The 12,500-nt window shown below is 33.5% G+C and overlaps 1 pseudogene; it reads left to right on the forward strand.

Moving 5' to 3' along the window:
• Positions 1 to 12,500, forward strand: part of LOC137638753 (nephrin-like) — a 748,229-nt pseudogene that overhangs the window by 709,048 nt on the left and 26,681 nt on the right.

Raw genomic sequence — 12,500 nt, forward strand, 5'->3', positions numbered from 1 at the left:
TATTCAACATTTTCTTCTCTCATTTCTGTTTCATTATTCTCATTCGCAATTCTTGGCGTGAACTCACTCTTATATTTTTCTGCTAATATGTTCATATTTCCTTTTTTTCATTCGTTAGCCGTCCTTCAATTCTTAGAGGGCCTATTTCTATTCTCCTTTTATTCATATTTTTTGCATAGGAGTAAAGTACTTTGGGGTTTCTTTTTATATTTTGAAGTGTCCTTTCTTCTAAGTCCCTTTTTTCATTTTCTTTCGACTGTATAATCTTTTGTTCTGCATTTTCTATCTTACATTTCATTTCCCTCATTTTCCACACATTTTTTTCTTTTGCAAGATTTTTCTTCCACTTTCTAATTTTCTGAAATAAGATCCTTCTGTCTCTTGGTATGCACGTCTTTTGTTTATTGTTTTCTTTCGGTACATATTTTTCAACAATTTTCTCCAGTATTTTGTACAGTATGTCCGTATTTACCTGTATATTATCACTTATAAATACATTTTTCCATTCTTTATTCAGTTCTTCATTTATTTCTGACCATTTTATATTCTTACTGTAAAAGTTATATTTTCCATATCCTTCCCAAAGTTTTGTGCTTTTATTAATTCTGTGATCACTTGCTTTGGAATGAACTATCAATTCTATGACATTGTGGTCTGAAATTCCCGTGTTATACACTATTATTTCTTTAACATAATTCACCTCATTCACAAATACTAGATCTAGGACATTTTCCTTTCTTGTTGGAATGTGGTTTATTTGTTGCATATAATGTTCTAATAGCATATCTTGAAGCTTTTCAAATTGCCTCTTATCTTCTGCGCTACTATTACTCTCTTTTTTATATGTATACATACAACCACTTTCTTCTATCCGTTCTTTCCAATCCACGAAAGGAAAGTTAAAATCTCCGGATAGGAGTATATTCCAGTCTTTATGGTTTCTACATATATCATCTATTTTTTCTATTATTATGTCAAACTCCTTAGTATTTGGGGGTCTGTAAACTACAATATTCACTAGTTTTTCAAATTCAAATTCTACCGCAACCAATTCACATTCTGTGTTGCTGTATTTTTCACAGACTTTTCCTTGATTTATGTCTCTTCCATATATTGCGGTTCCCCCTTGATACCTATTTTTTCTGTCTGATCTATAAGTTTGGAAACCCTTTATCTGGTCATCACTGCCAGTCTCTTGGGAATACCATGTTTCACTTATATTTAATATATCTAGTTTTTCAATTTGGGTTAGTTCTTCTAGGAACTCTATTTTCCTTTTAGAGTTACTCGTGACTAAACCCTGTGCATTCATCACTATTATGGTTTGTGTTTCATTTCTATTATTTAATATTAGTAATAATATGAATTCTCCCATGCTTCCTTCCTGTTCTGATATGATGTTCTTTTCTTCATTTCTCGGAATTCTGCCATTAAAAAATCCAACTTTTCCATAATATTTGTTCTTTCGCCTTCATACTTATTTTTGTGTGTAAACCTGCAATTATCCCCATATCTGCACCAACCCCTTGCATTATATATGCATTCTTTGTAGTTGGGCGCTATTTGTGGAGATTTAGGTTGAAAGGCCTTTTTTTGGTGCATAGTGCGGTATATACGTGGCCTGCTTTTTTGTTTCTTTTTTTGTTTCATTTTTGTTTTTCTTTTCAGTTTGCTGAGTTTTCTTACTCTCATTCATAGTTGCAGGATGCATATATCGACATTTTTTGTTGAAACTGCATCCTTTTCCTTCTTTTAGGGTTTTGCATATTTTTGGATGGAGATCTCTGCATTCGTCTCCATATCCGTCTAAATACGCACATTTACCATATATTTCATAATTATGGCATATCTTTGGATGCTTGTAGTAGCATCTTTCGCCAAATTTGCAATTCCCTCTTTTCAGCCTATTACAGACTATATCTTTCTTTTCTTTTTTTTTTCTTGTTCCTGCTCTTCCCTAAAAGTATGTAGGTCCGGGTAGAGTCTCTTGGGTCTATTATTTGTTTCCATCTGATAATTTATTTCTTCATAAGTATGTTGTTGGATGGCATCATAAGTTATATCAATGATTTCCTCTGCATCTTTACACATATCCTGTTCATTTTTCTCTTCTTCTTCTTCTTCTTCTTCTTCTTCTTCTTCTTCTTCTTCTTCTTCTTCTTCTTCAACTAATTGCAGCTTTAGTCTCGACTTAATTATATTTTCTATCCAGACTAAGCATGTTGAGCAGAATACCTTTGTGTCTCTATTTTTTATTTTTTGCTGTATTTCAGCACATATGGGGTGTGTTGGAACATTACAGGCATTACATTTTCTAATCAGTTGTTGAGGATTATTAATGGAATACCATATCTTACATGTATTACACCATTTTGGCATTCTTTTTCCCAATGCATCAATCAGCATATTCACCATATTGGACTTGTTATTGTTCTTTGATGGAATGTGTTGATTGATGTAGACTTTCTTTATAAGTCTCTTTAACATTTGGATCTTCTTTGGAATTTCTTCAATTATTTTACTGATGTTTTCCGCAGATTTGTTCCAGTCTATTGGATCATATTGTTTCAATATGTCTGCGAATATTTTTCCGTCACACTGGTTGGAGTTGTTAGTGACATCTGTTGTCAATCGGTCGAGCTCCTGTTTCGCCAACTCATGAAATTTGCCTTTGCTGACTCCAGCGATGTCTCTCCACGAGTTGCCTGTGTTATACAATGCCATCTTGATTAGATTTTTATTAATTCACAAGATAACTATCCTATGCCGACGATTTATCTCACTTTTCTGCCCTCAAACTAATCACCGACTATTCACGAAAACTTGTAGCTATATTTCACTCGATAGCCTTTTTGTTATCCGCGTTAAATCAGGATATTTTTAGGGACGCACAAGTGTTCACTTCACCGGCACACAAATACAACTCAGAGAGAGAGAGAGAGAGAGAGAGAGAGAGAGAGAGAGAGAGAGAGAGAGAGAGAGAGAGAGAGAGAGAGTAAAGTTTCACTTGTTTTCCCCCGCTCTTATTCCACTTTTATTTTCTGTTTTGTTGTTTACTCACCACCATCTCCTCTAGTCATGTTCATCCCTTCCCTTATTTTTCCAATCCGAGAACTTACACGGCTTAAAAAAATGGAATGTGTGTCTGCATTTGCCTTCTATTCACTTTGTCTGAAGGCCTCTCTTGTTGTTATAGTCAATTCTTATTAGTGAGGCAGATTTGCACTGATTCGCAGGGGTGCCCCTTTCGCCCCGAAAAGTCTCCTGCTCGGTGATTGGTTGGACAAGATAATTCTAACCAATCAGATAGCAGGAAACTTTTCCGACCTAAAAGAGCACCGCTGCGTGTCGGTGCAAATGTGCCTCATTAAAAAGAATTTAGTATAGTTCACCCTGTCCGTCGAGCTTAATTTACGGAAGTATTATGAAAAGATTTTTTGGGTAAGTAGGTTTTTTAGGTATTGCATGGGATTATGAGTTTTAAATTATATACGCAGTTTTCATACTTACTTTTTTTAGGATCCTTGAATTCGTTTAGTTTGTTTACTTCCGTATTTCCTTTACTCAATAGGCTATTTTTCCATGTTGGAACCCTTGGGCTTATAGCATCCTGCTTTTCCAACTAGGGGTATAGGCTGTGTAGTTTATTTATCTCGGTATCTCCTTTCCTCACTGGACTTTTTTCCCTGTTGGAGTTCTTGGGCTTATAGCACTCTGCTTTTTCAACTATGGCTGTTGATTAGCAAGTAATAATTGTAAACAACAATAATAACAATAATAATAATGCTGCTAATAATAATAATAATAGATAATGATAATTAATTAATTAATAATAATAATAATAATAATAATAATAATAATAATAATAATAATAATAATAATAATAATAATAATAATAATAATAATAATAATGCGGAGATCGTTTATCGACAAGAAAGGAAATCAAAATCTTTATTTTCTTACTTTACTAAGCATGGAAAGAAGGCTTGTAATGAGTAATCGTTAATTGTGTTATTTTTTTTTATGCTAATTAGCATCTGGAGATGTTATTGTTATTCAGAATAAAAAAAAACTCCTGTAATGAAGATTTTATTTTCTTTGTGAACAATAGTTAAATATAAAAATCTCGCTCTGCAAAACTGTAATGAGGAAAGTAAGTTTCGTATGTTACATGTCTGATTTCTGTACTAATTAGTATCTAAAGTCAATACCGTAAAATGGCCAAGACACACGGAAACAGTCGTTAAGATTCTGGATTTTTCTTTAGGGTTAATGAGAAGAGCTATTAGGAAAAGAGATTCCACATCTACCGTCTGAAATTTTGGGCACCGATTGGCATCCACGAATGTTATCATTATTGTTTTCCAGAATTTAAGAAAAATGATAACGAAACTTAGATACCCTGAAGAGTGAAGTTAGAATTTCGGAAACCTGATTGTTTACACTTAAAAATTTTCCGTAAAAAACGCTTAAAAACTTGGAATAAATGTTGCCAGGCATTTGCCGTTTTAAAAATTGGATTTATTGACGTAAAGGAGTGATAACATGGTCACCAACCCGTAAAAGATAATAACAAAGTAGGGTAAAATTACTGTCGTCTGTATTTTACTGAAAGACAGCTGAGAGCAGTATAGTTATACGGAGAATTTCCGATTAAAATCACGTTTTTTTTTATTTATTTTTTTATATATATATATAAATTGTGTAGGTACCATGGATGATAATTATAAACGATTTAATCTCAAGAGATAGTATTCTTGGAATCTAGATAATAAAGTTGAGATGTAATTTTAGGTAAAATGGATAAACGTGTTGTGTTTTAATTCATTTCCCATATTTCTATTATTATTATTATTATTATTATTATTATTATTATTATTATTATTATTATTATTATTATTGTTATTGCTTTCTAAGCTACAACCCTAGTTGGAAAAGCAGGATCCTTTACGTCCAAGGGCTCCAAGAGGGAAAATAGCCCAGTGAGGAAAGGAAATAAGGAAATAAACTACTAGAGATATTTAAGAATAACATTAAAATAAATCTTTCATATACAAACTATAAAAACTTCAAAATAACTAGAGTAAGAGACATAAGATAGAATAGTGTTCCTAAGGCAAAGCTCTATCCTCACATTATCCGAGAAGATTAAAATGTCATAAAATATTTTATTTTTCCTTGTTTCCTTTCCTAGCTGGGCTATTTTCCCTGATGGAGACCCTGGGCTTATATCCTGCTCTTCCAACTAGGGATGTAGCTTAGCAAGTAATAATGTTGATAATGATAATAATACTATTAAAGCCTTTAGTGGTGATATTTTTAAACATTGTTGTTAGTATATGTTGTAATATAGTATGATATTTCTTTGAGGGTCAGTACTACGTACACAATCACATCAGCATTTCTACTTCACAGATGTTGAAAGACTGCTCGGAGCATTGCAGAAAAAAAAATACTTTTTCATTCTAGATACCGTATTGTCAAGTTTCATGCTTTTGCAAAGTTTCAGCTGGTCGTGGAATACGAAATGCGTAATGGTTACAATATATTCAAGGATTTATATATATATATATATATATATATATATATATATATATATATATATATATATATATATATATTTATGTGTGTGTGTGTGTGTGTGTGTGTGTGTGTGTGTGTGTAATTTTTTTCTTTGCCCTTTTTTATTACATTTGACTAAAGTCATTACTATAATATATTTTCGGAGAAGTTTTTTCTTTGGTGGTTTTTTTCACGAATTACCATTGTATGTTGAGCGTGCTTCTGATGTCTACTTGTGTATGTGTGTGTATGCTGTACTTCTCTCTAGCAAGTACTGTAACATGTGCCGCTGGGAAAGGTTTAAGGGGTAATTAGTTTACCTAGTTTAGTTGTTTGTGGTTTCCAGGTTAGGAGCCTTATTAATCTGTAATGTAGAAATTTAGGGCTGCCTCCCATTTTACCGTACAGGCTATTGGATATATATATATGAGTTTGGGAAGGCGGTGGTCGTAACTATAGTAGAAAATAGACTACTGTACACCTGCTGCCTTCCGCTATACAGCGTTGGTTCTGTGGCGCAGATGTTGAACAACAAAGTTAAAAACAAAAGTTGGCGGCAACTGCTGTAAATTGGTCTGACTTATGTCTTCATAATAGTTGGTGAATTTCTATGCCATTGCTCTCGGGTGGAAAGGGTTCTGGAATATTAAGCTACTTAAGGAATTGGTCTGATCAAAGTTAAGTCTTTTCTTGCCTGTTTTTGCAACACGTTACTTTCCGGTACTTGTGTTAGCTTGCGTGGGAATTTGTTCTCTTTTTTATGGGGTAATCTTTTGCATAGTTTTTTTTAAGCATGATGATGAATGATACGATCCAGTTTGGTAGGTGTTTTTTGATATCGGAAAGCAGGTGAGAAAATTAAAACTAATTTTTTTTGCTAAATTTTTTTTTAGGTAATTGATAAAATCAAATCATCATTCGAATGTATTATCTTAAAAGAAACCTTTACGTGAAAATTTACTTACTCAACTTCAAGGGCTGCTTTTCTTGTCCTTCACAGCTGGGGAACCCTACTCTTTACAGGACCTCCACAGCCATTTTATCATGTTCGTTCGAAAGCGTTCAACATTTCACACCTCATATTGCTCGTTTATTGTCAAACACACACGATTAGAGAACAAGAAAGTCTTCAGTTTCCTCTTGAAAGCATTAATATCTTCAGTCTTTCGAATGTCTAGTGGGAGCTTGTTGTATAGTTTCGGGGCAGCATATTTGAAGGCTCTAGAGCCTACAGTAGACATATATCAAGGTTCCAATAATTTGAAACCATCTGCATTCTCGTGTCAACACGAGACCTCGTTCCATTTAGTTATCCGCCTAGTAATTTATGTACTTCGAAAGGGAACAATGTTAAGGTTTTCGGTTTAGAAATATTTGTAAAGCAGTATTAATATAGAAACGTAAGTTGATATTAAAAGAGAGGAAGGATATATGGCATTCCATAATTTTGGACGGCATCAATGAATCTGACAGTTTCGACGTAAAATAAACCTCATCAATCAATCATCTTTTGACTACCATGATAAAAATGACTTTTTTCAAGCTGTTTTTCTTATCTCCCCTTTAACTGGATCAACTTTGAAAAAAAAACGATAGAATTTAAAACTTATCATACTAGTTTGATTACTCCTATTATCATTATTCGCACATGTAGTTCTAGATTTGTCAATTCTAGAATTGGAAAAAAAAACGGTAATAAAGATACCTATAACGATGTATTTTATCGTATACAGTATATCATTGCTTTATTCATAATATCTATTAATCATTTTAATTATTTTTTAGTAATCACTGTCAACCACTATGACGAACACGAGATATCAAGTAATTTTTCCACTCCTATTGTATGCTATACTTAGCCCAGCGAGAAATGGACAATAAGGGAGACCACCTGGTTTTAAATGGAATCTCCAGCCCTCCAACCCCTCCCACTTACCTTCTCTCTCTCTCTCTCTCTCTCTCTCTCTCTCTCTCTCTCTCTCTCTCTCTCTCTTATGGATAAATTGATGAATTTGGGAAATTATATCTAAAAGTTTATAACTTTTGTTCCACACCACCAGTGAGATAAAAGTCAGGGATTGCTTTTTGTGAAAAGGCTTTATCCCCATCTTGAATGTGGCATATGATGGGGTGCCCTCCCACGCTCATATGCCAGACGCGGACGCTACGCACTCCTTGACACTCACCCTCGTTATGGACTGTTCCCTTGCTTCTAGCTTGCCCATATGGCCACATTTGTAAACAAGCTATGGCAATTATCTACTACAGGAGCAGGTACTTTGTGGAAGAAAAGGCAAAGAGAGAGAGAGAGAGAGAGAGAGAGAGAGAGAGAGAGAGAGAGAGAGAGAGAGAGAGAGAGAGAGAGAGAGGGGGGGGGGGGGTTGCAGAATGGGCCGGTGATCTGTAGAGACCTGATGCATTGGGGAATTCCATTGAAAACAAAGTGGACTACCCTTTTGTCCATTTCTCGCTGCATTGAGTATAGCAATATTCTCATTGACCACATCCCTGTTTATTGGAAACCGACTGTGATTAGTTTTAATAGCAATAAATATCAGACGTGAGTTGTTATCAGTTTTAATGGCAATTGATATCATTACAGACATAAGCTGTTATATTTTTAGATGAAAATGTAACATCCGAGACATTAGCTTTTATTACTTTTAGTGGTATTCAGTAACATGGGAGCAATGGAGGCTGTTGAGGGCGTTGGTTAAAGTGTGGGCGAAGGGGTGATATGAATGGGTGGTTGGCAGCTTCAAGGCTGCAAAAGCAGGTCACAAGATGGTTGCCGATGTCTGGCAACATTTATTTCAGCCTCAGTTGGCATTGTATGGAGAAGTGGATATCCACTAGGTCCTACATGGGCAAGGTGCCAGCATCAAGAATGGCGGCTCGCACAGGTTCCGACAACCGTTGTACCCAGAGGGCACCAGTCAAAATAGTATGTACTTCACAAGAACTGTTTACAGCAGGCTAAAGGCGACCAATAAGGATAATTTCTATGAGTGTTATCGACTTCTTTTGATCCCTCAACGGTTGTTGAGAGAGCTGAAAAATGTTGACTACTCGGATGGCTGGCGATGTTGGGCACTCTGGAGTAGATGTCCATTGAGGGCATGATACTGTACGACGAGCCCCTTCCCTTTTCTCTCTACGCCAATACGAGATTTCTTTATTGAGTGACAACAAGTATTTAAAGGCCCCCAAGGAGTCACATGAGGGTAACGATTTCTTGTTTACATTCAACGCCGTTTATCAATAAAAATATACAATATAATAACACATACTTTATTAGTATGTGTGTTGCTTGCTGCATGTACATTACAAGTTTAATGATAATCAATAACATCAAAGGCATTAGCTATTGCTAGTTTGTAAGGTCACTAATAACATCAGACACAAGTGATGTTATAGATTTTAATGGCAATTAATAAGGTCAACGTCATTGACATCAGTTTTAATGGCTGTTAATAACATCAGAGACATCAGCTGTAGTCAGTTTAATGGCAATTGATGATACAGACATCGGCTGTTATCAGTTTTACTAACAGTTAGTAACATGAGAGACACGAACTGTTATTAGTTTAAATGAAATTTGATAACATCAGAAAACGCCAACTGTTATCCTGTTATAATGGCATTTAGTAAAATCAGTTGTCATCAGTTTTGATGGTAATTGATATCAGCAGAGGCATCAGGTATTATAAGTTGTTAATGGCCGGTAATAACATACTATTACAACATTGGTTATCCGTTTTGATAACCTGATATTACACCGGTGGTTATCCGTTTTGATAACATGATATTACACCAGTGGTTACCCATTTTGATAACATGATATTACACCAGTGGTTATCCGTTTTGATAACATGATATTACACCAGTGGTTATTCGGTTTGATAACATGATATTGCACCAGTGGTTATCCGTTTTGATAACATGATATTGCACCAGTAGTTATCCGTTTTGATAGCATGATATTGCACCAGTGGTAAGCCGTTTTGATGAAAAAAATTCTATCAGCTGTAATCAGCTATAATGGTAAAAAAAAAACACCATAGACTACAGCAATCTCATTTCTCTATCAAGCAAATAACACGGTTTATATCTATCTAAAACCAGCAACTTCCACGGTGATTACTCATAAATAATCTCTTTCGAGAAGCCATAGGATATACGAGGCAACGTCCTCAGAATCCTCCGTATGAACCGTCGTCAGGGGAATTCCGAAGACGTCTCGGAAATTTTTGAAGGTGTGACGTTCGTGAGTAATTAAATTAGAAATGTCCGGACACCTTTTTTTTTTCACCCTTTTAAATAGTTTCTTGACGTCACTAGAGCTTACTGAGTAGTGATGGAAGAGCCTTTAGAGTTTAGGGGGAAGGTGTGAGGGGTGCGTTGGTCGTAGAAGTGGGAGGTATTTAGTTTTAATTGCTGGGTCTTATTTACTAAGTACAACACTATATATATATATATATATATATATATATATATATATATATATATATATATATATATATATATATATATTATATATATATATCCTCATCATCATCCCCTACGCCTATTGACGAAAAGGGCCTCGCTTAGATTTCGCCATTCGTCTCTATCTTGAGCTTTTAATTCAATATTTCTCCATTCATCACCTCTTACTTTGCGCTTTATAGTCCTCAGCTATGTAGGACTGGGTCTTCCAACTCATCTAGTGCATTGTGGAGCCCAACTGAACGTTTGGTGAACTAACCTCTCTTGGGGAGTGCGAAGAGCATGCCCAACCCATCTCCAACTACCCTCATTAAATATATATGTGTATATATATATGTATATATACATACATATATATATACATATATATAATATAAATATATATACTGTGTATATATATATATATATATATATATATATATATATATATGTATATATATATATATATAAATATATATATATATATATATATATATATATATATATATATATATATATATATATATATATATATATATTAAACGAAGAGAAAGAGACGTTATGAAGAAATAGTAATAAGAAAGAAAAGACATGAACCTCAAACCATTAGAATTACATACAGATATTACTTGCTTAATATCCGTGCTTTTATTGCCTCTTATGATGTGCCTTTACGACTGGAATATTTTTGCAGAAATTACAAGTAATTCGTAGATTACATCTATATTGAAAGAGCCACTGATGATATTCCCTTTAAGTCTTTATATTTCGTTTACCAGACAAATTAATAAGACTTAGGGGAAACAAATCGAACATAATATTGATAGCAAATGTCATTTTAGTATTTTTATTCTATGAGAGGATTACTTTTACCATTAAAGTTTATAACGTTAATTGATAATTGAAATTTAATGCAACTTAGAAATATAGACGTGATGTTTTTAGAGATATATAGAAATTAGAATTATTAATTATTACTCATTAGTGATATAGATGATCATAACAATGACTTTATCATAAATATTTTCATTTGTTTTCAATATCATAATTATTTTTATTTATCTTATTTATTTTCAATGTTTCTGTCCTGGCCTGTTTGCATTACAGGGCAAGGAAAGAGGTTGTATTAAGTGTTAATGAATATTTTACCCAATGTCGCACACATGAAAGTAAATAAACCATTAGCTTTTGTGAGAGATTCGTGCATGAAAAAGAGACCTTTTGGTCAAATCAATTACGAAGCCTTGGCGGAGGTTTGTGGTCTCTAAATGCTCTTGTGTAATTTAGGGTTGTTAATTAATTCCATTTGGATTTGTTCCCTGAAACCAATAGTAATGTTTGCATTAATTTGTAAAATTTTATTTTTTATTTTCAGGTTGCTGAAAAACGAATGGGTGAAGTGTCCGCCCCGGCTGTTTCGCCCTTGGTGGGCGTGTTCCTGGGTCTTGTGGGCGGCTTCGTGTTTCTTCTCATCGCCTGCATACTTCTGGCTCGAGTCAGGTCCAATAAGTAAGTTTATATTATTTTCTACAACGCTGTTGACCATTGTAGACTGCAACGGGAAGTTTGAGCGATAAATTTTAGTTTATTTCATGTTTAAAGTCAAATGTTTCTATCAAGTATCTTAGTGTTTAAAGATATTCTTAATTATACTTCGGTGTTATGTATAATATATATATATATATATATATATGTATATATGTATGTATATATATATATATATATATATGTATGTATATATATATATATATATATACATATATATACTGTATATGTGTGTGTATATGTATGTATATATATATATATATATATGTGTGTGTGTGTGTATGTATGTATGTAGATATATGTATGTATGTATATATATATATATATATATGTAAGTGTGGTTATGTGTGAGAGTTTGTGTCTATATCCATAATAAATTTGACTTATCGATATTATTTATATCATTAATATTATTTTCCCTATGATTATTAACATTATTCTGATTGCTATATTGGTATTTTTATTATTATCGTTACTGCTATCAGTATTATCATAAAATAGCTGTTGATATTGCCGTTATAAGATTATTATAAATATTAGAGAAAACTAATGGTATTATAAATGTAATGTTTACTATTATCATCACCATCATCATCATGAGATAGTTAACCCAGACAAGTCAGTATCACCTTCAGACTCAAAGATGGCAGATTGGGTCAAAGCGAACTTAATTAAGTACTTTGTGCCAGATAAGGCTTTTTTGCGACACTAGTTCACGGTAATAAATCAATGATTTATTGACTAGTTGATATTTTATATGGGGTTATATTCTTAATCAAATGAGACGATATTTTAAAAATTTACCATCAGATCTTGTTGAATATTGGTGTAAATATTGTCAGAGCGACTCATTGCAAATGATGATTCATCTCGTCCATATTTATTTCCGAAGTTAAACGAGACAAATCCTTTCAGAAGACTTGTTG

The sequence above is a fragment of the Palaemon carinicauda genome, chromosome 3 (assembly GCF_036898095.1).
Source record: "Palaemon carinicauda isolate YSFRI2023 chromosome 3, ASM3689809v2, whole genome shotgun sequence".
Lineage (NCBI taxonomy): Eukaryota > Metazoa > Arthropoda > Malacostraca > Decapoda > Palaemonidae > Palaemon > Palaemon carinicauda.